A 23734-nucleotide genomic window follows, 5' to 3' on the forward strand; every position below is an offset into this window, starting at 1 on the left:
TTTGTACAGAGAGGAAGGGAGAGAGATACAGAGTTAGAAACATCGATGAGAGAGAGTCATCGATCAGCTGCCTCTTGCACACCCCCTACTGGGGATATGCCCGCAACCAAGGTACATGCCCTTGACCAGATCAAACTCGGGACCTTTCAGTCCCCAAGCCGACGCTCTATCCATTGAGCCAAACCGGTTTCGGCTGTGTGTATTTTGTTTATTACTGCATTCCTATTGCCTAGCACAGTGCCTGCCATGCATGTAGTAGGTGTTTAATAAGTGTTGGTTGAATAAATGACTGAATAATGAGGACTTGATGAAGTGTTAGTTACCATGGATTTGGCAGTTTGCAGCAAAAGCCTTAAAATGCTCATACCATTTGACCCAGTAATTCTACTTCTGGGAATTTGTCCTAAAGAAATAATGTGAAGTGCAGAAATAGCTATATTTGCAAAGATTTTCACCAATCTTTATTTGTAATGGAGGAAAAAATGAAGGAACCTAAATGTTCAACAAGGGAATTGCTAAGTGATTTATGGTACATCTAGACAATGCAATATTTTATGGCCATTAAAGTTGATGTTTACAAATATTGTATGATAAAAGGAAAATGTTTATGTTATCCTATCAAGTGATAAAGCAGGATACAAAATTATATATTCCCAATGTGTAAGAAAGAAAAAAAATATATACTGGAAAAAGATGCACAAAAGTTCTAAAATACTTTTCTTAGGGGTGAGTAACAGGTGATTTTTTTTCCTTTATACCTTTCATGTTTTCTAGATTTTCAGTAATAAATCTGTATAACTTTCATTACAGAAAAAATACATTTGCAAAACAAATAGGACACAAAAACCCCACAGAAATAAATATTACCACCATATAAGTGAAGTTTATGTAATAAATAACAAGGAGGATAAACCTGTTGTCCTTGAATGATGGTGCTGGAAGGAGAGGAATTTACCAGTTGTAACTGGGGCCAACTGGTTCTCTGCTAAAGAGGTGAACATTATAAACTGATGAACAAAAATAGATACAGAGGCAGAGAAGCAACAAATAGACTGTCAAACTACAGTGGGAATGCTGAGAAGGTTGGGGGGAGGGTTAAGAGATCAACCAAAGGATTTGTATGCATGCATATAATCATGACCAATGGATGCAAAACATTGGGAAGTGGGATGAGGGCATGTGCAAGAGGGTAGGGGAGGCCAGGGTTAGTTCAATGGGGAAAAAAGTGAGATATATGTACTACTATTTATAATACTTTAAACAACAAAATAAAATTAAAAAAACAAAGAGGTACAGACAGAAGAAATTGAGATCTATTGATCCAATCAATTCTTGTTTTTAATTTTTTTTTAATGTTGACATTATTGTAGGAATCCTTCTCCCTTCCCCCTTTTGCCTACCTCCACCCTCCTCTGCTTCCCTCTTTGGCCTTTATCAAATTATTGTCTGCATCCATAGGATATGCATATATATTCTTTAGCTATTTCCTTCAACTTCTTTATCCAGTCAGGCCCCCCTCCCCACCCATACCCCTCCCTTTGGGGACTGGCCAGTCTGTTCCATGTGCCATGCTTCCGGTTCCATTTCCTTTGTCAGTTTATTTTTGTTCATTAGATTACATATATTAGTGAGAACATATGGTATTTGTATTTCTCTGACTGGCTTATTTCACTTAGCATAATACTCTCCAGGTCCATCCATGCTATCACAAATGGTAAGACTTCCTTCTTTTTTATAGCTGCATAGTATTCCATTGTGTGAATGTATAATACCACAGGTTTTTTTTTAATCTACTCCTCTCCTGATGGGCACTTGTGCTGTTTCCAGATCTTGGCAATGGTGAATAATGCTGCAATGAACATCAGGGTGCATATATACTTTCTGATTGGTGTTTTGGAATTCTTAGGATATATTACCAGAAGTGGGATTGCTGGGTCAAAAGGAAGTCTCATTTTTAATTTTTTGAGGAAACTCCATATTGTTTTCCACAGTGGCTGCACCAGTCTGCATTTCCTCCAGCAGTGCACAAGGGTTCCCTTTTCTCCATGTCCTTGCCAGCACGTGCTTGTTGATTTGTTCATGGTAGCCATTCTGACAGGTGTGAGATTATACCTCGTTGTAGCTTTTATTTGTATCTCTCTGAATTCAATCTACTCTTCTCTCACTGACAAGCCTAAGAGGGCTGAGTTTATTCTGTGAAGATTTGAATACTTCAAGGGAGATTAGGTAAGTTAAGTCTTCTTCATATTGCTGTGGAAAGCACTAGCAATTTGTTTCATGTAAAACAGAAGTGATTACTCACTATATTTCTTCATGTCATGTAGTAAAAACAATTAAGTGAAGTTAGACTATAGATTACTTGACTATTTAGCCACAGTCATCTCTAATGGAAAAAGAGAAAAATAGCATTGACAAGTTTTGGAGGTCTCATCATTAGAAATGCCCATATTGCCAGGGAGAAAAAAAAGCTGAAGTTTTTTTTAATGTGAACCTAGAAGTTTTTTAGGCCCCGAGGAAGATAGTGACAATACATAATGTTATAGCATTAACTGTCTGAGAGCACTTATCATTGTAATGGGGAAACTGTCTCTATTAACACAATTATTTTCTACAAGGTCTTTGAGTAAATTTCCAATTAGAAAAATAATATTAGAGGTTTCAAAGTGTGTGTAGCAATATACTCTTTAGTAAAACAAAGTGATCTATCTGAATCCCAAAGACCGTTGAAAATAATAGTGTTAATATAGGTGTTATAGTTATAGTCCTATCTAATAAAAAGGTAATATGCAAATTAACAATCACTCCATCACAAAAGGGCAGCACCCATAGCCACAAAATGGTGGCACCCAGTCCTCTCAGCCCTGCTGGAGTTCCCCAGTCCCACGGAGGGGGGAGGAGGGCCCGCTGAGAGCAAGCAGCATGAAAGGCCTGGCGGAATGCTTGCTTCATCGCCCTGGCAATGAGGCAAACATTCCTCACCCAGCCACGGGTGGGCCTCTGGGCCATGGAGAACCTCTGGGCAGTGGGCATGGAGCGGCCAGGCCTCACAGAGAGCTACTGGTGCATGGATTCATGCACAGGGCTACTAGTTAGTATATAGTTGAGTAATTATTGAAAAAAACACATAAGAACATGCCAGTTTGTAATCAAATAGAAATTATACTTTTAAAATCCATCTGAGATATTAATTTATATACATATTTATGCATATTTACATATATGTATATATTTTTTGTACCAGACTTCTAGACCCTTTTTCCACTCACCTCCAATTTATGCATTTCATATCCATAGCCAAGCTCAGATGATAGTTTCATTTTAGGAAGCTGAGAACTGAAGAATGTAGAATATTATTCTCTATGTAGGACCAAACAAGAGGCAACAGAAAGTCTGGGTCTCTTAATGAGCTCTTCAGGTTTGGATTTAGGACTTTGCTTGCAGGCTCCAGCTTATCTCCAAAACCAATAGTCAGTTCTGTGAGATGCATTTCTAACATGTGTGGCTTCTGCTGTTTTTGCCTCTAGTATGCATTATTTGGTTGCATTTGATGATGGTTCTGTCAGACAATCTAATTTTTTTTTTCTTTAATGGTAGCTAGCCCACATGCAGCATTAAGACAGCCAATAGTTTCTCTTTTGGAAATGAATTCTCGCATCAAATAGGTAAAAGGTGAAGGAAGTGGTACATATTTCAAGCTGGTAAATCATGGCAAGTAACCTGGGGGATCTTAGGTAGATCAATGTATGAACTAGCCTTCTGTAATTATAAATGGGAGATACCCTCTTAATGGCTTCAGTCTGAAGGCAGTTGAGAAGTGAGCAGAGAAGGGCTATTCTATTTTAAAGTCCTTTTGCTTCCAAGTCCTCTGTGCATCTCACCAAGGCAAAATGCTGCATATAGGGCAGTTTATTTTTTATAGCATTGTTTGCTAACCTCTTTACAGAATCAGACTGATGGATATGAAGCCAGTTTCTACAGACTTACTCTGGTATATGTGGCCAAAGAGCCAGAAGTATTTTTTTGTAGTTTAGACCTAAGTACTTTCTGAAATGTTTTCCCTTGAGAGATTCTAACTTAGTCCTATTATGGAACCACTTGAACACTTGAGCAGAACTCTGGCTTTTGTGAGAAACATTAACAGTGATGAAAATGCACATTGGGAATTAGATTGCAACTAATCAAGAGTACCACTTCAGTCTATTATGAATGATTTATATATAGCTTAGTGGATATGGAGATCATTAGTAATAATATAATAGTCTATTGTCATTACAAGGTCACCTTGGTGATCTTTGTCAAAGGTGACAACGCTGTTATTGACCTACTTTAAAAAATGTATTTAGATATTACTGTGTCTTTTGATTTACTGTGGATAAATTTTTAAAAAATATATTTTCATTGATTTCAGAGAGGAAAAGAGAGGGGGAGAGAGATAGAAACATCAATATGAGAGAGAATCATCAATCAGCTGCCTCTTGCACCCACACTGGGGGTTGAGCCCACAACTCCGGCATGTGCCCTGCTAGGGAATCAAACTGTGACCTCCTGTTTCATAGGTCGATGCTCAACCATTGAGCCACAGCAGCTGGGCCTATGGGTACATTTTAAATTGATGCCTTTACTATTGAGATTTTGCCCCAAATAGAAAAATAGGTTTTGAGATTACTTGATTGATAAATTGGGGCCATAAAGTTAATTAAGAGGCAATCATAATATATTATAATGTTAGTTTTTGTTTTCCTTTATTTTTTCCACTTTAATTTACCATACTGCCTTTTCTAACATGGGTTTTTGAAGAATTTAAAACACAGCTTTTTAAATATATGGGTAATAGTTGTTTATTATAGAAAAATTAGAAAATACAAATACACAGAAAGAAGATAATGATATATTTTGCATATATATTTTTTCTAAGCAAGACTCATACTCTAATTACTTTTTCATTTATCAATATATCGTTAACATATTTCTATGTCAATAATATATATCAATACACACATACCACACACATATTTAAAACTATATATATGACACCATACAAATCAGAAAAGTCTATCTCTCAAGTTGAGTAATTAGTGGGGATCATTATAAGGCACAGTTCCTGTCCTGTTGTGCAGTATCAAGGGTGGCATATAGAGACATTTATTTAATTTGGTAACTGTTAAATAAAAGAAGTAATGTGGGATATTAGAAAAATGACTGAACCAAAAGTAAGGAGACATAGATTTTAATCCTGGCTCTACCACTATTCATGTATGTGTCTTTGTGTAAGCCATTTAATCTCTCTCGGCTTCAATTTCCTAACCTTTTAGCAGAGTTCTTTTGAGGATTAAATGAAATGTGTATACGAACTGTAAAAGTTTATCTCAATATAATAAATTAAAATTACTATAAATTGTTTACATTATTGAAAACTTCCTGACACTGTGAACTTTTCATCTAAAAATGCGCAGAATATTTAGTGAAAAATAAGCTCGGAGAATCTTTGTGGGTGAGAATTCCACAGTCTTATAGGTATGCTTATCTATAATTAAGAAATTTTCTTCTAGCAACATAGTTAATATAATTGTTTGCTGTTTCAAGCAGACTTTTTAAGAAACTGATCCTTTTATTCCTTGTGAATTATAAAATGAAATCTTATATTCACAGCCCCCATGCCCACTTCCACCTCCACCCCACATGTGTCTCTTCCTTTCCCTCATAAATATTGTTTTGGACTTACTTGTACATATGTTTGAAGGATAATTTGGCCTAATTTGTTTACAGGAATTACAAGGGTGACCTTTATTCAGCTGTCTCCTCTTTGATTCTCATATTTCTGGATCTATCAAGGTAAGTGCATTCTACAATGAAATTTACTTTGGGAATTGAACATATAGCTATATAATGTGAAAATAATGGAATGTTCCACTGATATATTTTGTTATATTTATTGAGTGCCAAGTAAATGAAATTGCATTGTTTTAAAATTTAAAAAAAACTTATTTAGCTATTGTATAGATAAGCTTGTGTCTATACTCCATTATTGTTAGTCTTTGTAAAACCAATTATGGAGGCTGTGCTATGTATTTGAATGATTATGTGACCTTTTCTACATACAGCTATTCCTTGACTAATAGGGATATATCTGCAGGGTACAAGGAACAGTAATAGTCAATGAGGATGTTTGTAAAACCTTTTAGTAGTTCTCATTGGCTGCAAAATAAACATGGCATTTCTTTTTATCAATGGCAAAAATATTACCATTCAGATAATTGTATTGACAAAATAAATATTTGCCTCCTGAAATTAATATTTTAAAATTTTAGGAAAGTCTGAAGTAAAATATCTTTATTGTCATGATATTGCATTCATTTATTGATCCATAAATTCAGTAAATATTTTTTGAGCAACTACTGAGTGCCGTATCTTTTGATAAATGTGCCAGTGTAGACAGAATTAACCTGGAATATTAAGAAAGTGATTGCTTCTATATTCAGCCCTATGTTAGATAGAATATGTGAGAAAATGTGGTAAGATGGAAGGAGACTTTCAGACTACAGTGTACCCTTGAACAACGAGGGGTGGTTAAGCCCCCCAACCCCCTGCAAACGATAAAAATTCTGCACATAAATCTTAATACACTAAACTTAAAATGTGTAGGACTTAAGTCAGAGCCCTGTGGTAATGACCCTAAAGAGACTAGTTTTATTAGTTATACTATTTATTTTTCTTTCAAGTTTACATTTCATTGAACATGATCCAAAATTAATTGAGGTTGCTTTGGGGGAAATGGTCTCATTTTAACCATTTGTATTGCCTCTGGGACACTGTTGGGCAAAACTGTATGTCCCATAAGACAAAAATTATGATAATTAGATTAAAATTTTCCTATTGTCTTGTTTCCATTATTGAATTTTTACAACTTGAACTTTGGATAATGTTTTGTATTGTGCAATGAAATTTATTAAGAGTACACATAAGTGCCTGGCTGGTGTTGCTTGGTGGTTGAGCATCAACCTATGAACCAGGAGGTCACTGCTTAGATTCCTGGTCAGGGCACCTGCCTGGATTTCTGGCTTGATTCCCAGTAGGGGGCATGTAGAAAGCAGTTGCTCAATGATTCTCTCTCATCATTGATGTTTCTCTCCCCTCCTCTCTCTTCCCATCTGAAATCAATAAAAATATATTAAAAATAAGAGTCTATAAAATAAGTAACTAAAATTTCAGTAAACCATAAAAAATTCTACATATAACTTTTTTCATTTTTTATTCTCTATTGATTAAAGTATTACATATATGTCCTTAGCCCCCCATATCCTTTCCAGCTCATGCCCTCAACCCCTCCCCCCGCAGTGTCTGTGTCCGTTGGTTAGGCTTATATGCATGCATACAAGGCCTTTGATTGATCTTTCCCCTTCCCCCACCCTCCCTTGCCTTCCCTCTGAGGTTTGATGGTCTGATTGATGCTTCTCTGTCTCTGGATCTGATTTTGTTCATCAGTTTATAATAGACTCCCCCCAAACTTAACCAAAGTCTGCCTTCACATCTGTGAATTCAACTGATCCAGAGAGAAAACTGTTTTCTCCAAGTGGCTGGGGCTCCAAGGTTTGGAAACTGCTGTTTGGAATATGAAAACAGTTTTTCCATCTGTGTTTGGTTGAATCTGCAGATGCGAAACTGAAACAAGAGATATGAAGGGATGACTGGATTTATTGAAAAAAATCTGTGGGTAAGTGGATACAAGAACTTAAAACCTCGTTGTTTAAGGGTCAGCTGTGATTATAATCTTAAGTCACCTGAAGGACTTCCCTCATTGGTCTTCATTCTAATTAAAAGTCTTGGTCAATGTAAATTCTCCAGTAAGTATGGAATACAAAGCATTGATATCCTCCTTCTCCAGCCCCATTCAATTCTTTGATACCTGCATCTGGCAGTGCTACACATAATTATTCAAATAAGAATTCTAATCCCAATTTACAAAAAAGTCAAAAGGGTGATCTGAATTTTCAGAATCACTTGATACTTTCTCTAAGTATGTTAAACAATAGAATTACATAAAAAATTAAATCCTTAAAATCTTGGAATTTGCATTGCCCTTCAAAAAATACAGTACAAGTACAAATACATCAAAGATTTTTTTAAAAAATTGGGTTCCAGTTAATTGAGATTAGTCCATAATAAGAATTTAAATTGGATTTGTCAGTTTTAACTTTGCCATTTCATTCTTCTAGAGGTACTGCCTTTAAGGGAATACCATTGCCAAGAAATTCAGATCACTATAGGAAAAAATGTGTAAGATCAGAAAATAAAATGACAGATTCAAAAAGACACTTACTGAGGAAGGAAGTTGAGATTTTTGCATATTGTATCATTTGTGAAAATAATTTTCTTAACTTGGGAATTGTGACTCTGCCAGCTCTGTAATATTAAGTTGAAAGGTGTTCTGGTTTTTTTCATACTAAGAAGGTTTAAATGTATGAAAGAAGCCAAAACAGGTTTGGCTCAGCGGTAGAGCGTCGGTCTGCGGACTGAAAGGTCCCAGGTTCGATTCTGGTCAAGGGCATGTACATTGGTTGCGGGCACATCCCCGGTAGAGGGTGTGCAAGAGGCAGCTGGTCGATGTTTCTCTCTCATCGACGTCTCTAGCTCTCTATCTCTCTCCCTTCCTCTCTGTAAGAAAAATCAATAAAAATATATTTAAAAAAATAATAAATGTATGAAAGATGATTATCTTCCTAACATAATGTGAATGAATAGATTAGAATGGAGGATAAATGCTTAAGCGGTCAAAAGAATGCACACTTTTGAATATGCGTGGCTCTAAATATTTAAAAGGTCCAGAGAGGAGCTGCTTTTCCTCCCTTAGAGAGACAACATCGTATAGAAGAAAAGTCCTGGTTTATGAATCAGCAAACCTGGACTCTACTCCCAGTCTTAACACAAGGAATATGGTCCTCCTTAGGCAACTTCTCCACCCTGAGCTTTGGTTTAGTTATTCTATAATATAAACTTCGGGATAGATAGCTACAACTCTTTTCCTGCTCACTCTTTAGTTTTTAGAAAATTAAGGAATAAATTGTAACACACACACACACACACACACACACACACGCATCAGTTGTTAAAAGTATTGCTGCTTAAGTGGCTTGGTACTTGGGTAATGGGACATTTATTTATTTATTTTAAAATATATTTTTGTTGATTTCAGAGAGGAATGGAGATGGAGAATAGAAACATCAATGATGAGAGAGGACCATTGATTGGCTGCCTCCTGCATGCCCCATACTGGGGATCACGCCCGAAACCTGGGCATGTGCCCTGACTAGGAATTGAACTGTGACCTTTTGGTTCATAGGTCGATGCTCAACCACTGAACCATGCCAGCTGAGCGACATTTACTTTTTTTTTTTAAATCTTAAATCAACTGTGTATTATTAACACTACCGCCACCACCACCTCCATCCCCCATGCATATCAGTATTGGCATTATACTAAATAGATTCGAGGAGAAGTTTAGTTAATGGTCTTATTTTCCTACTTGATAAAAATGCTTAATTTTGGGATACTGCTATGCTGATGTTCTGTCAGTCTCTTGAAGTTCAGCAAAACTGTTATGTTTCTCCTTCTTACAAGGTGGTCATTCAAGGTCAGGCATCTCTCTGTAACTTGGAACCAGCCAAGTGCATAACCCGATGACTTCAGACTCCAATGCTTTCAATCTGGTACCCTTCATGAGCATCACATTCATATTAAAGTGTTTAAAATATATTCTCCTTCATCTACATATCACAGCAATAACAACCTAGGCTCAGGACAGTGCTGGGAGCAAATAACCACTTGGAGTTAATGATCTGAGGGGCAGCTGAAGGACCATTGACTCTTCTTAGTCAGTCCTTCATCCCAGTAAAATGCCTATTCCTCAGATGTCAAGTCTTCAATAATTTTTCTCTCTCACATCAGATTAAGTAGTGGCCATAAATAATAGCATTTACTACACAATAATGAGATGTGGTAATGCAATAAAATATCAACAGTTCTAGTACTGTGTAAAGATGGCCATTTTTATCAAACAAACAAACAAACAAACAAACAAAAAAGAGTGGTAAATGAAATTCATGAATCATAACATTTTGGCAGTGATTTTCCCTTTATTGATTTGAAAAAAATATAAGAATTCATACGGTTTAGGGAATAGTTCCCTTTCTTTTGCTGCTTATTCCCCTGACGAATGATCCATTTTTGAAATAAAAAAATGCCTCTGACATCTATTTTAAATAGTTTTTAAAAATAGTATATGTTTGGCTTCCCCCTGCCTTTTTAGCACTTGATTCCGTTTCAAGATATGTACAGCTTTGAGCTGAGTAACTAATACAACTCTATTGATGCTCTTTTCCAGAAGAAGCATTTTACATTTCTTTATTATTTGACAAATTAATAAGTCTCTACAGTGTACTAGGCATAGTGTTAGGGAAACAAAAATCAATAAGGGCATTGTCCTTAACTCCAAACTTATGGTAGAGAGGTGAGAGCTGATCTATATACAGAAAAATAAAAGAATCAAGTGTTCTGGGTATGAAATGCATATGAATTTATTTGTTCATGGCATTCATATTATTTTTCTAAATTAAAAAAGACTCACATCTGAGAACTTCCTCTGTAGGGCAATGAGATATATAATCTCAAGTAGCCCTCACTTAAAAAAATATACAGGAATCACTGGTCATGGTACATGTCCTAATTCCTGAGATCTGTGAATACATTGCATCACATAGCAAAGGAAAATTAGGATTGCAGATGGAATTAAGGTTGCCATTCAGCTAACCTTAGGATACAGAAATTATCCTGATTAGCTGAGTGAACCCAATATAATCAATCACAAGGGTCCTAAAAAGAAGAAGAGGGAAACAGAAAAGAGAGAACCAGAGAGATGGCAGCATGAGAACTTGGCCCAACATTGTTGGCTTTGAAGCTGGTAATCACAAGCCAAGGAATAGGGGTAGATTCTAGAAGCTAGAAAGGGTAATCACTTGAGCATCTGGAAAGAAGTGTAGTCCGGCCAACACCTTGATTTTAGCCCGTCAAGACCCATTTCAGACTTTAGTCTTCTAGAATTATAAGATAATTCTCTGTTGTTTGACACCACCAAGTCTGTGGTAGGTTTTTTTATTTATTTATTTTTTACAATAGCAATAGGGAACTGGCACACTAAGGTTTACCCAGCACAGAAAATTTGGAGAGAAGTCTCTGCCAGCAGTCATAATTGCTAAAAGACGTGGATCACACTGATCTTGATGCATAGGAATATTTGTGTAGTGAGCATTTTCCTGGATATTCATATCAGGTCCTTTCATTAGAAGTATAGTCCTGAGACCAGCCAATGTGGCTCAGTGGTTGAGCACCAACCAAGAACTAGGAAGTCAAGGTTCAATTCTAAGTCAGGGCACGTGCACAGGTTGCAGGCTCGAGTCCCATCATTGATGTTTTTATCTTTTTTTCCCCTCTCCTTCTCTGAAATAATTAAAAATAATTTAAAATAATCAAACAACAAAAAACAAGTACAGCCCTAAAATGCCTAACAATACTCCCACCTGCAGTTTCATGGAGAATGTAGCCTTTTTCCTTCTCCTTCTATGGATACTTGTGCCCCTTCTTCCCATCTCCTTAGCCCTCCTCCTCCTATCTTGATGTCTAGGATGAAAGGTTTGTGGATAGTTAAAAAGTGGAAAGTTTTGTTTCTTTCCTGGGGTACCTATAGCAGTGAGAAAGATATAGCTACTGCTATCTCAATAAATTATCCTAGCATAGGTTTATAAAAACATAAAGTTGGGAATTGAGTATAGTATGAAATAGGAGTCTCAGTCTGGTGGCCTTTTGCTCAGGATCAGACCTCAGATTTGTTTTGTTTGTAATATAGGACTCTTCCTCTCTTAATTCCCCTCCCCTTCCTCTTTAAAATGCTTACAGCTTGAGTATACCTTTATCAGTTCCATAGCATCTACTACCCCCTATTATCTTATTCCTTACTAACCTGACTTGTGTATTATGAACCCGGTCCTCTGCTGTAGAGGTTACGTGCATATGCTTTGAGGTTTAAGTAGGTGAGATGATCCAGTTCTGCCACATATGGGCTATATAACTATTCTAAACTTCAGTCTCCTCACTTCCAAAATGCAGTTAATAATTATACCTCATACCTCAGACTTGTGAGGTTTAAAATGGCATGCACATGACACGTAAAGCACTTTGCACAATGCCTGACATACAACATAGTACATGTTCAATAAATACCACCACACCACCACTACTATTGCCACTGTTAGGGCACAAAGTGTGTGTATGGGCAATCAGTTCCATCTAATAGAGGGATTAGAAGCAGGCAACTTAAAAGGCTTCATGGAGAAGGTATGCTAGAGCCATTCTGTAGTGTGGACTGGTGGAGAGTAGGGAATAGCAACTTGGCATTATCCAATGAACAAATAAGTAGTAGGGATGGGCAGATGTTCCAAGCAAATGAAGCAGTGGCACAGAAACATCAAATGGCCTGGTCTCTTACAGGAACCTCAATCATTATCTTAAGATAAAGGGTGATGTGAAAGGTAGACATGAGAAGAGATGAGGCTGGAGAGGTAGGCTGGGGACAGATGAAGAGGAACTTCTTTGTCTTGAGGAGCATCTCCTTTTTTCTACAGGCGAGTGGTTTGCTAACCTTACCTGGGAAATTTGAAGTTTGGTGCACTATCCACTGAGCCTCTCTTGCCTGAGAGCAACCCTTGAAGCAAATTCACCTAATAACACAGTTTAAAAGCCACTTTTATAGGCATGAAGGAACTAGGGAATGATTTTAATTGCATTTGTAATACAGCAGCTATTTTCAACCAGTGTGCACAAGAATTTTTAAAACATGCAATACCTGACTATTTAGTGAGGGGCACCAATCTCTTTTCTCTTATATTGTCAAATAAAAAATGACAACAGTCTACCCAACAATAGTTGTGCAGTATGACTGCCCTGTCTTGAACAACAAAGATATAGGTCATATAAGAGAGTTGCATCTTATTGGTCATGGTGCATAATAAGGTTGCCTCTGATTGGTTAATTTTTGGAATGAGAAATCCTTGTATACAAGTATAGGTACCTGTTTTTTAAAAAAAGTCACTTTGGAGCAAAAAATGGGTAGGTAATTATTATTATTTTGTTTGTAAATTAATAAAAATTATACCCATTTTTGTTAGATTGGAAACAATTATAATATATTTGGTGTGCTGCACAATTTTAGTAATTAGTTTATGTGTGCCATGAGATGAAAAAGGTTGAAAATCACTGATATAGAGGATTCACTCTGGTAATAGTATGGAGGAAAGATTGGAGGAGCAAGACTGAAGGCAAGGAAACCAGTTAGGAGAGGGTTGCTATAGGCCAGATGAGAGGTGGTGAGTGCCAGGTGGCAGTTAACAATGGGATTAGCCATTAAGGCATAGATTTGAAAGATGGTCATCAAACTTCAGTGTGTATCAGAATCACTTGGAGGGTTTGTTAAATTGCAAATTGTTAGACCTTACTCCCGAGATTCTGTTTCAGTGTGTCTGGGGTGAGTACCAATAATTTGCAATACTAAGTTTCCAGCAGATGTTTATGTCACTGGTCCAGGGACTGACGACACTTTGAGATATGCTAACTATCTAGAACTAACAGGCATGCAACACATTAAATATGGGGAGTAAGGGAAAGGTTTCTGGCTTGGGAGACTGGATAGATGGTAGTTCCACACAAGTTACTGAGATCAAGTTTAAACTGAGTTGAAAAATCTTTCTCCTGACCCTAGCACAGAAAGGCCAGCTAAAAATCTTTAAGCATGACTTGTAATCAGATCCTGGGCCCTCTTCTGGATATCTTGACCCTATACTCTTGTGCTGGTTTCTACCACCCATACCCCTTCCCACCCCCACCACTTTCCTCTAACTGCCTTGTTGCCATTCACTTTCAGGAAGTGAAATTGCAGGTGGAGTAGGGTGTAAGGTAATGAGTTTCATTTTACACCTGTTGAGTTTGAAGGACATTTAAATGAGAAAAATTTTTAAAACGCCTTAGGTTTTTGTTTTTGTTTACTTTTAATTTAAGAAAAGTTTTATCACCTTATTTCATTTTGCTCATCTTCTCTTTATGTAAAATTGGAATAGTCAACATACAGGTCCAGATGTGGTTTCATTGAGCTTTCATCTGGTGACTTCTTGTATATATGCAGTCAATCCTATAAGGATTTCTGAGTGTTAAATTTGCTCATAGCTGACAATCATTCTTTTTATAGTACAGATCAGTGAATCCAAAACATGTTCATTTTTAAATTCCCCTTGAACACTCCTGTGACCTAGCTTTCTCTATATTACTGCTACACCAAAAGGAAAAATCAAAGTATGGCAGAATATCCATGCTGTTAAGTAGGGGAGAGTAAGAGGATATCATGTAGGTTGCCCTTTTTCCTTTTATTTTCTCTTTCTTTCTTTCTTTCTTTCTTTCTTTCTTTCTTTCTTTCTTTCTTTCTTTCTTTCTTTCTTTCTTTCTTTCTTTCTTTCTCTCTCTCTCTCTCTCTCTCTCTCTCTCTCTCTCTCTCTCTCTCTCTCTTTCTTTCTGTGTAGTGTGTGTGTGTGTGTGTGTGGCCTATTTCATTCTCTCTCTAAGGTTGAGAATAGGCAAAGAAATGATCTTGAAACAGGATAATGTACCTAAATGCAATGTTAATATGAGGACTATTAGGCTTTAGAGAAGCAATAGAAATGGATGAAACTGACAGACTTGATTTTGTTGCAAGGGGGCAGTTGTATAGGTAAGTTGATCTTTCTGGCATATGATTTACAGAGATAGCAGAGAGAGAGAGAGAGAGAGAGAGAGAGAGAGAGAGAGATATTGATTCTCAGTTCACTCCCTTATCAGCTTATAGCCCCATGATGCTGATACTGTACAATCATCTTAATATGGGGGAAGAAATGTGGTAAGATGGTCAATTTTAGCTATTCACTGCCATAAACTTCCTTGAAAAGACATTGAACTGTGCCATCTAATCTTAGTGACTGATTACATAGTTGTATTTTGTGGATAGGCTAGCCACTCATACATTTCCATGCCAGGGGCATGATGAACCTAAACTTGTAGATTCTATTTATATACTGTAGTATTTAGCTCTGATCTATTAAGGAAAGCAGAAGAATTACTCTATTCTAAGAACACACACACACACACACACACACACACACACACGATCAAACAATTACAAAACTGAGGACAAAGTCTTGGACTTCTGCTAAGAATTTATAGATAAGCCTTAATCTGAAATATATCCATGTTTGCCAAAAATAAGTCCATTATTGGATGTTTAGGAAATGGGATCAGAGTTACAGAAATGGCTTTTGTAGTTTCTGGGAAATCTTTTTGAACAGAAGATCTTCCTTAGGAATGTTATTTCAGCCCCCTGAATGCAGCAAAGTGTCTTTTGGATGAGACAATGCCCAGGTCTCCATCTCACCTTAATAAATTTGAAAATTACTGTTTCTTTAGTCTAACACACTTCCAAAGCATATTGAGGATTGCTACAAACACACACACACACACACACACACACACACACACACACACACACACATATTTTTCCATGTATAAGACGACCCCCCCTAATTTTACAGTTAAAACATAGGTTTAGGCCTATATTCGCTGTATAAGACTACCCCCCACTTCCGAGGCAACACCAGTTCTTTTTTTAATAGACCGCTTCTCTGACTCTGGCCAATCTGAGCAGGCTTTTTTTCGTTTCAAAAGTCATCTTATATGCCAGAAAATACGGTATATATATATATATATATATTAAGATAAAGAAAAAAACAAAAAAAAACCACAATGACAGAGATTCTGAAATAAGTACAAAGGGGCAATACAATCTGAAGTAGTCAGGGTCTTTTCTTTAGGATAGATGTTGAATTGGTGCTCTTTAAAAATTGTCCCTTTTCACTAGATGTCTGACAAATGTCAGATGAAGCAATTCAGCTTAGTGATTTTAAATGGCTGTTTTCTGAAAACATATCACCTACTTATTTTTTGTCTCAGACTCATCTGTGCCACTGCCTGAAAACTTTACTTTTAAAAGACATAATTTAAGTGACATTGACTATCACTCTGTGTAGATAAGTGATTTCATTCTCTTATTTGCAAAATTCTCACCTGGTTAAATGGTGTGGATGTAACTCATATGTATGATGTAAACTTGGAGTAGGGGATTATCTGTCTCACAGGTAGTATAAAGCCTTCAAAATCATTTGGTCAGGCCCTGCCAAGATATTAGAGGTGAGCTAATTAAATATTTGACCAAATATAGCCGAGACCAGTTTGGCTCAATGGATAGAGCGTCGGCTTGGGGACTGAAGGGTCCCGGGTTCGATTCTGGTCAAGGGCATGTACCTTGGTTGCGGGCATATCCCCAGTAGGGGGTGTGCAAGAGGCAGCTGATCGATGACTCTCTCTCATCGATGTTTCTAACTCTCTATCTCTCTCCATTCCTCTCTGTACAAAATCAATAAAATATATTTAAAAAAAAAATATTTGACCAAATATAGCAGGCTAATTTTTAAGTTGATAATTTTGTGTAGTTATTTTTTCATTTTGATATTTATGCTGGACCTTGGCAGAAAAAAGGTTTCCCACCCCTGATGTAAACCTTCAATGAAAAATTAATATAAACAATACCAATTGTCAGTGCTCGTCTTAATTTTATTTAATTTGCACACTTTGTTCAAAAGTACCCTGATTGATGCTTAAATATTTTGCATACTGTGTATGAACACACAATAAAAGATGCTCTTGTGTGCACACCCTCATCCAAACTTTTGTCTATACACTGTATGATGTAAATGTTACCTGTGACTACTAATTTGCATCAAGCTTATGGTTTTAATCATAAGAGAGCATACCAAGTTACTGTTTATTTTATTGTTAACAATAGTTTGAGGAGGTGGAGTAAGGAGGTCAAAGAAGAATGGCAACTCTAAGAAAGGCTGATTTTCAGTTAAGTACATTTTTAAAGTCATTTTGTCATTTGGTAAACACACAGTGATTATTCTTTCAGACAGATGAAATATTCATTAGAAAGAGAAGTGAGGAAATCACAGTACTATGAAAGAATGGCAAGGGAGGGAGAGGCCTGTCAAGAATATTTTGTCTCCAGGTAAAAGAAATAAAAATTTCCATAGAGAGGGACCACTGGAAATGAAAACTTTTAAAAGGGTTATTTCCATAAAGTCTGAGGAAATTGTGGCCTCCATTAAGATTTTCGTCCCTGAGATCCTAAACTGTAAGTATAGTATCTGCTTTGTCTGCAGAATAAAGAAGATCTTCGTTTAATCATTATCTTGGGAGCTGAACATCCTGCTACATTTGAATAAAAATGCCTATTTCATTACTGATGGGAACACAGAGTCCAGTGTACCAAATGATTTACAGTAGAGCTTACTGACAGGGCTACCTTATAAATGAACAAGTTATTTAAAAAATACTTGTATCATGCCCACAAATTCTAAGAAATCTACCAAATGAGTGCCATCCATTAAAAAAAAACCTGTTCTATTACACTTTTAGGTAAAATGGGAAGTGGTGATGTAGGAAATAGAATTTTGATGACATTCACAATACCATCAGTTTTTTTCTTTCTAATGAAGTCTCTTAAAATGTTGGGATACGTGCAGCTATAAAATACTGAGCTGCAGAGGACCTTGAGAAATCATTTGCTCTAGGCTTCTGTAATCAAGTATGTTTCTACACAAAGGATGAGGGAGTCATGTTGTACAGTAAGTCCTCACTTATTAATAGTTTCTTGTAAACTGACTTTAAGCAAAATGACACAAAAACAAGTTTTACTGTAGGCAAATTGATAAAGACAAGAGTTAAGTTTCTATGGCATATTTCTGGACATAAAATCAACCAAATTTCTAAAGGAAGACTAAAAACATTTCTTTTTAAAAAAAAAAAAAATCTTGCCAAAACCGGTTTGGCTCAGTGGATAGAGCATCGGCCTGCGGACTCAAGGGTCCCGGGTTCGATTCTGGTCAAGGGCATGTACCTTGTTTGCGGGCATATCCCCAGTAGGGGGTGTGCAAGAGGCAGCTGATGGATGACTCTCTCTCATCGGTGTTTCTAACTCTCTATCTCTCTCCCTTCCTCTCTGTAAAAAATCAATAAAATATATTAAAAAATAAATCTTTATTGTTCAGATTATTACAGTTGTTCCTCTTTTTTCCCCCATAGCTGCCCTCCACCTAGTTATCACCCCACCCTCTGCCTTTACCCCCCCCCACTGTCCTCATCCATATGTATAATTTTTTATTGAGTCTCTTTCCGCACCCCAGACAACCCCTTCCACCAGAGAATTGTCAGTCCACTCCATTTCTATGCCCCTGATTCTATTATATTCACCAGTTTATTCTGTTCATCAGACATTTTATTCACTTGATTTTTAGATTCACTTGTTGATAGATATGTATTTGTTGTTCATAATTTTTATGTTTACCCTTTTCTTCTTCTTCTTAAAGAATACCCTTTAGCATTTTATATAATACTGGTTTGGTGGTGATGAACTCCTTTAGCTTTATTTTGTATCTTTGAAGCTCTTTATCTGCCCTTCAATTCTGAATGATAGCTTTGCTGGTAGAGTAATCTTGGTTGTAGATTCTTGCTATTTATCATTTTAAATATTTCTTGCCACTCCCTTCTGGCCAGCGCAGTTTCTGTTGAGAAATCAGCTAATAATTGTATGGGTGCTCCCTTGTAGGTAGTTAACTGTTTTTCCCTTGCTGCTTTTAATATTCTCTCTTTGTCTTTTGCTCTTGGCATTTTAATTATGATGTGTCTTGGTGTGGTCCTCTTTGGATTCCTTTTGTTGGGATTCTCTGCACTTCCTGGACTTGTAAGTCTACTTTCATAAGGTAGGGGAAGTTTTCTGTCATTATTTCTTTAAATAGGTTTTCAATATCTTGCTCTCTCTCTTTTTCTGTCACCCTCATCATTCAGATGTTGGTACACTTGAAGTTGTCCCAGAGGCTCCTTACACTGTCTTCATATTTTTGGATTCTTTTTTCTTTTTTCTCTTCCGGTTGGGAGTTTTTTGCTTCTTTGTATTTCAAATTTTGACTTGATTATTAGGATCTTTTAGTCTGCTGTTGAATCTCTGTATATTGTTCTTTATTTCAGTCAGTGTATGCTTAATTTTTAGTTGGTCCTTTTTCATATCCTGGAGGGTCTCACTGAATTTATCAGCAGTTTCTATAAGATTCTTGAATAACCTTTTAACTGTTGTTTTGAACTCTATATCCAGTATTTTGCTTTCCTCCATTTCTTTCATTTGTGTCCATTTTCTTTTTCTTTGAATTGACCTCCAAGCCTATTGGCTGTGAGGATCAGTTTTGTCTATGATGGGAGAACTTCAGTGCTGGAGACACCCTTACGGGGCAAGACTTGCTTCAGTGGGGCTTTCGTGTTCACTGAGTCTGCCCCCTGAGTGTGTCCCTTATGGATTTGAGGAGCTGTAATCTGGATGGTCCTATTCTTACCACTGGGTACACTGGCTCTTAGATTTTCAAGGAGGTGCAAATTTAGTCTCTGCCTGAGGCCACCCAGCAAGAGCTTTGGAGAGATCTACACATTCCTCTTCTTTGTTTGGGGTTTGGAGGTGCACAGATGAGGCCCATCTGTGAAGCAATGCAAACTGCTCTGGACGTTGGGCCTTCTTTTGGAAGCTCTGAGGCTCTCTGACGCAGCTGCAGTTTGTTAGGTAATTTTAGATTGCAAAGTGCCAGGCCATTCATATGCAAAAGCACAACTTGGGTGGGGTTATAAGTTGGTTGCAGTGGGGTCTCAGGGAATCAACACAACAGAGCTAACAGCAATTGCTGGCTGTCAGCCCTTCCCTAAGAGGCCCCTGTGGTAATTGCTGCAGAAATCTCTGAGAGAGAGCCACCCTTGTGTTCTGGCCCAATGCCAGACATTCTAGTTTTCCCCTGTATGAGTCTGGGTCCCCAGAGTTTCACCTGGAACTGGAGTTCAGAGTAGTCGGGAGCTTGTGTCTGCCTCCTGATTGAAAAAGACAACCATATCCTCAGTTGCCAGCCCTTTCCACTTGCCTCTGTACCTCCGCATTTCACTTCTGCACCTCCGCACCTCCTCCCAGTCTCAGTGTGCTTTTCTCCTTCCTTGTAGTTGTAGAATTTCCAGTCAGCCAGCCTTCCTGTGGTTTTGGATGATACCTGTTTTGTCTTTTAGTTGTACTTTTAAAGTGATTGTGCGAGGCAGCAAGTTCAGGTGTTTACCGATGCTGCCATCTTGGTTTCTTTCAAGACTAAAAACATTTCTAATATTTAACATTGAAATGAATGTGAGGTATACATACATTTAAGGAATATTAAGAAAAACAAGCCCTGGCTGGTGTGGCTCAGCTGGTTGGAGCTTCATCTTGTATACCAAAAGGTGGTCAGTTTGATTTCAGGTCAGAGCACATACTCAGGTTATGGGTTCTCAATCCCTGGTCAGTGTAGGAGGCAACCAACTGATCTCTCTCTCTCTCTCTCTCTCTCTCTCTCTCTCTCTCTCTCTCTCTCTCTCTCTCTCTCTCTTTTTCACTCTCAGATTAATTAAAAAAAAGAAAAACCAGAGAATTCTTTTCCAACCCACTCCCGAGAACTCAGGGTACAAGGCAGGATCCACCCAGGACAGGACACCCTCCTATCACAGGGTGCACTTACACACACACTCACTGGAACTGAGACACTGAAGTCATGCCAGTTCACATCATATGCACATCTTTGCGATGTGGGAGGAAACCTGAGTCCCTAGAGAAAACCCACACAAACATGGGGAGAACATGCAAACTCCCCATAGTCAGTGGTCCTGGCCTGGAACCAGTTTTGTTTTTCCTCATTAACATTATTAACATTATAAGGAAACGACATTATTTGAGGAATTGCTATGCATAATTGTTATTTAGGGAACATGTATAGCATTTATGTGCCAGACACTGTTCTAACTAAGCACTTTACAGATATTAACTAGGCACATTTATTAAGGCACAATTTTTTCCCTCCTCTTTCTCTCTCTTTCCCTTTTTCTTCTATGGGAGATTGGTGGGGTGGGAGAGTAGGCTTACACTTCTTTATATGAAAAGATACATGCAGGTTATTATTATTATTGATGATGTTTACGCTATTACAGAGGCAATGATTGTTACAATCATTTTATTAACTCAAAAAGAATGTCACAGTGACATAGTAAACCTACATTTGCCCACCCCTGTGCATCTTTTCTGTTACCCTTCTCTACTGCTCTCTTTTTAGCCTTGCCACGGGCCTTCCTTAGCACTGTTACAAGCTTGTTGGTGCCCTCTAGAGTAATGAGGTTACTGAATTCTAGTGAAAACCTTTCCCCCCCTTCGTTGATTTTAAGAACCTAAGAGGTTATGTCAAATAATTTATTTTTTACCATTTTATTTTATTTTATTTTATTTTAAAGATATTACATATGTGTCCTTATCTCCCCATTGCTCCCCAATCCCCCCACTCATGCCCTCACCCCCCTTTTGTCTTTGTCCATTGGTTAGGCTTATATGCATGCATACAAGTCTTTTGGTTAATCTATCACCTTTACCCCCACCCTCCCACACCTTCCCTCTGGTGTTTGACAGTCTAAAAGATGTTTCTCTGTCTCTGGATCTGTTTTTTTTATCATCAGTTTATGTTCATTATTATCCATAAATGAATGAAATCATGTGATATTTATCTTTCTCTGACTGGCTTATTTCGCTTGGCATAATGCTCTCCAGGTCCATCCATGCTGTTGTAAATGGTAAGAATTCCTTCTTTTTTACTGAAGCATAGTATTCCATTGTGTAGGTGTACTCCAGTTTTTTAATTTACTCATCTGCTAATGGGTACTTAGGCTGTTTCCAAATCTTAGCTATGGTGAATTGTGCTGCTATGAACATAGGGATGCATATATCCTTTCTGATTGATGTTTCTAGCTTCTTGGGATATATTCCTAGAAGTGGAATCACTTGGTCAAATGGGAGTTCCATTTTGGTTTTATTAGTTTTTTTAGGAAATTCCATACTGTTCTCCACAGTGGCTGCACTAGTCCACATTCCCACCAGCAGTGCATTCTGGTTCCTTTTTCTCCGCATCCTTACCAGCACTTGCCATTTGTTGATTTGTTGATGATAGTCATTCTGACAGGTGTGAGGTGGTACCTTATTGTTGTTTTGATTTGCATCTCTTGGATGATCAGTGACTTTGAGCATGTTTTTATATGTCTTTTGGCTTTCTGAATGTTCTCTTTGGAAAAGTGTCTATATAGGTCTGTTGCCCACTTTTTGATTGGATTGTTTATCTTCTTTTTGTTAAGTTGTATTAGTTCTCTGTAAATGTTGGAGATTAAACCGTTATCTGAGATAACATTGGCAAATATGTTCTCCCATGCAGTGGGCTTTCTTGTTTTGCTATGCAGAGCTCTTTATTTTAATGTAGTCTCATTTATTTATTTTCTCTTTAGTTTCCATTGCCCTATGAGCTGTAATGGTAAATATATTGCTATGACAAATGTCTGCTATTTTGCAGCCTATGGCTTTTTCTAAGATTTTTTATGGCTTCCCATTTAAGTCCTTTATCCGTATTGAGTTTATTTTTGTGTGTGCTGTAAGCTGGTGATCTAGTTTCATTTTTTTGTATGTATTTCTCCAGTTTTCCCAGCACCATTTATTGAAGAGACTATCATGTCTCCATTATATATCCATTCCTCCTTTGTCAAATATTAATTGAGCATACTGGTTTGTGTTGATTTCTGGGTTCTCTGTTCTGCACCATTGATCTATATGTCTATTCTTGTGCCAGTACCAGGCAGTTTTGAGAATTGTGGCTTTGTAGTATAGCTTGGTAAATGGTATTGTGACCCCTCCAACGCTGTACTTCTTTCTCATGGTTGCTGCAGCTATTTGGGGTCTTTTTTTAAATTCCAAATGCATTTTTGGAGAATTTGTTCTAGGTCTTGAAAGTATGTTGTTGGTATTTTAATGAAGATTGTGTTGAATTTATAGATTGCTTTGGCTAGTAGGGACATTTTATTGATGTTGATTCTACCAATCCATGAACATGGTATATTCTTCCATTTGTGCATTTGTGCATGTCTTTCTCTATCTCTTTTGTTAGTGTCCTGGAATTTTCTGAGTGCAGGTCCTTTGCCTCCTTGGTTAAGTTTATTCCTAGGTATCTTAATTTTTTTTGTTGCAATGGTAAATGGGATTGCTTTTTAAATTTCTCTTTCTGTGCATTCATTATTGGTGTATAGAAAAGCCATAGTCTTCATTTTATTTATTTATTTATTTATTTATTTATTTATTTATTTAATATATTTTATTGATTTTTTTTGCCCCCCTCTCTCCCTCCCACACATCCCCTCCCTCCCCAGAGTTTTATGTCCATTGGTTGTACTTATAGGCATGTATAAATGTCCTTCGGTTGATCTATTATCTCCCCCAGATCTTCCTTCCCTCCCCACTGTAATTTGACAGTCTGCTTGTTGATATACTGTCTCTATATCTATCTTTTGGTTCATCAGTTTATAATGTTCTTTATTATCCACAAATGAGTGAGGTCATGTGGTGTTTCTCTTTCATTGATTGGCTTATTTAACTTAGCATGATGTTCTCCAATTCCATCCAGGTTGCTGCAAATGATGA

The 23734-nt window shown here is 37.2% G+C and overlaps 1 protein-coding gene across 1 annotated transcript in view; it reads left to right on the forward strand.

Moving 5' to 3' along the window:
• TENM1 (teneurin transmembrane protein 1) overlaps positions 1-23734 on the forward strand; it is a 938436-nt gene that overhangs the window by 11003 nt on the left and 903699 nt on the right. The window contains exon 2 of the mRNA XM_036443384.2: positions 5767-5832. The gene's annotated coding sequence lies outside the window, so the exon portion shown is untranslated. The remainder of the gene's footprint in view (positions 1-5766; positions 5833-23734) is intronic.

This window comes from Pipistrellus kuhlii, unplaced genomic scaffold (genome assembly GCF_014108245.1).
Source record: "Pipistrellus kuhlii isolate mPipKuh1 unplaced genomic scaffold, mPipKuh1.p scaffold_m20_p_19, whole genome shotgun sequence".
Taxonomy (NCBI): domain Eukaryota; kingdom Metazoa; phylum Chordata; class Mammalia; order Chiroptera; family Vespertilionidae; genus Pipistrellus; species Pipistrellus kuhlii.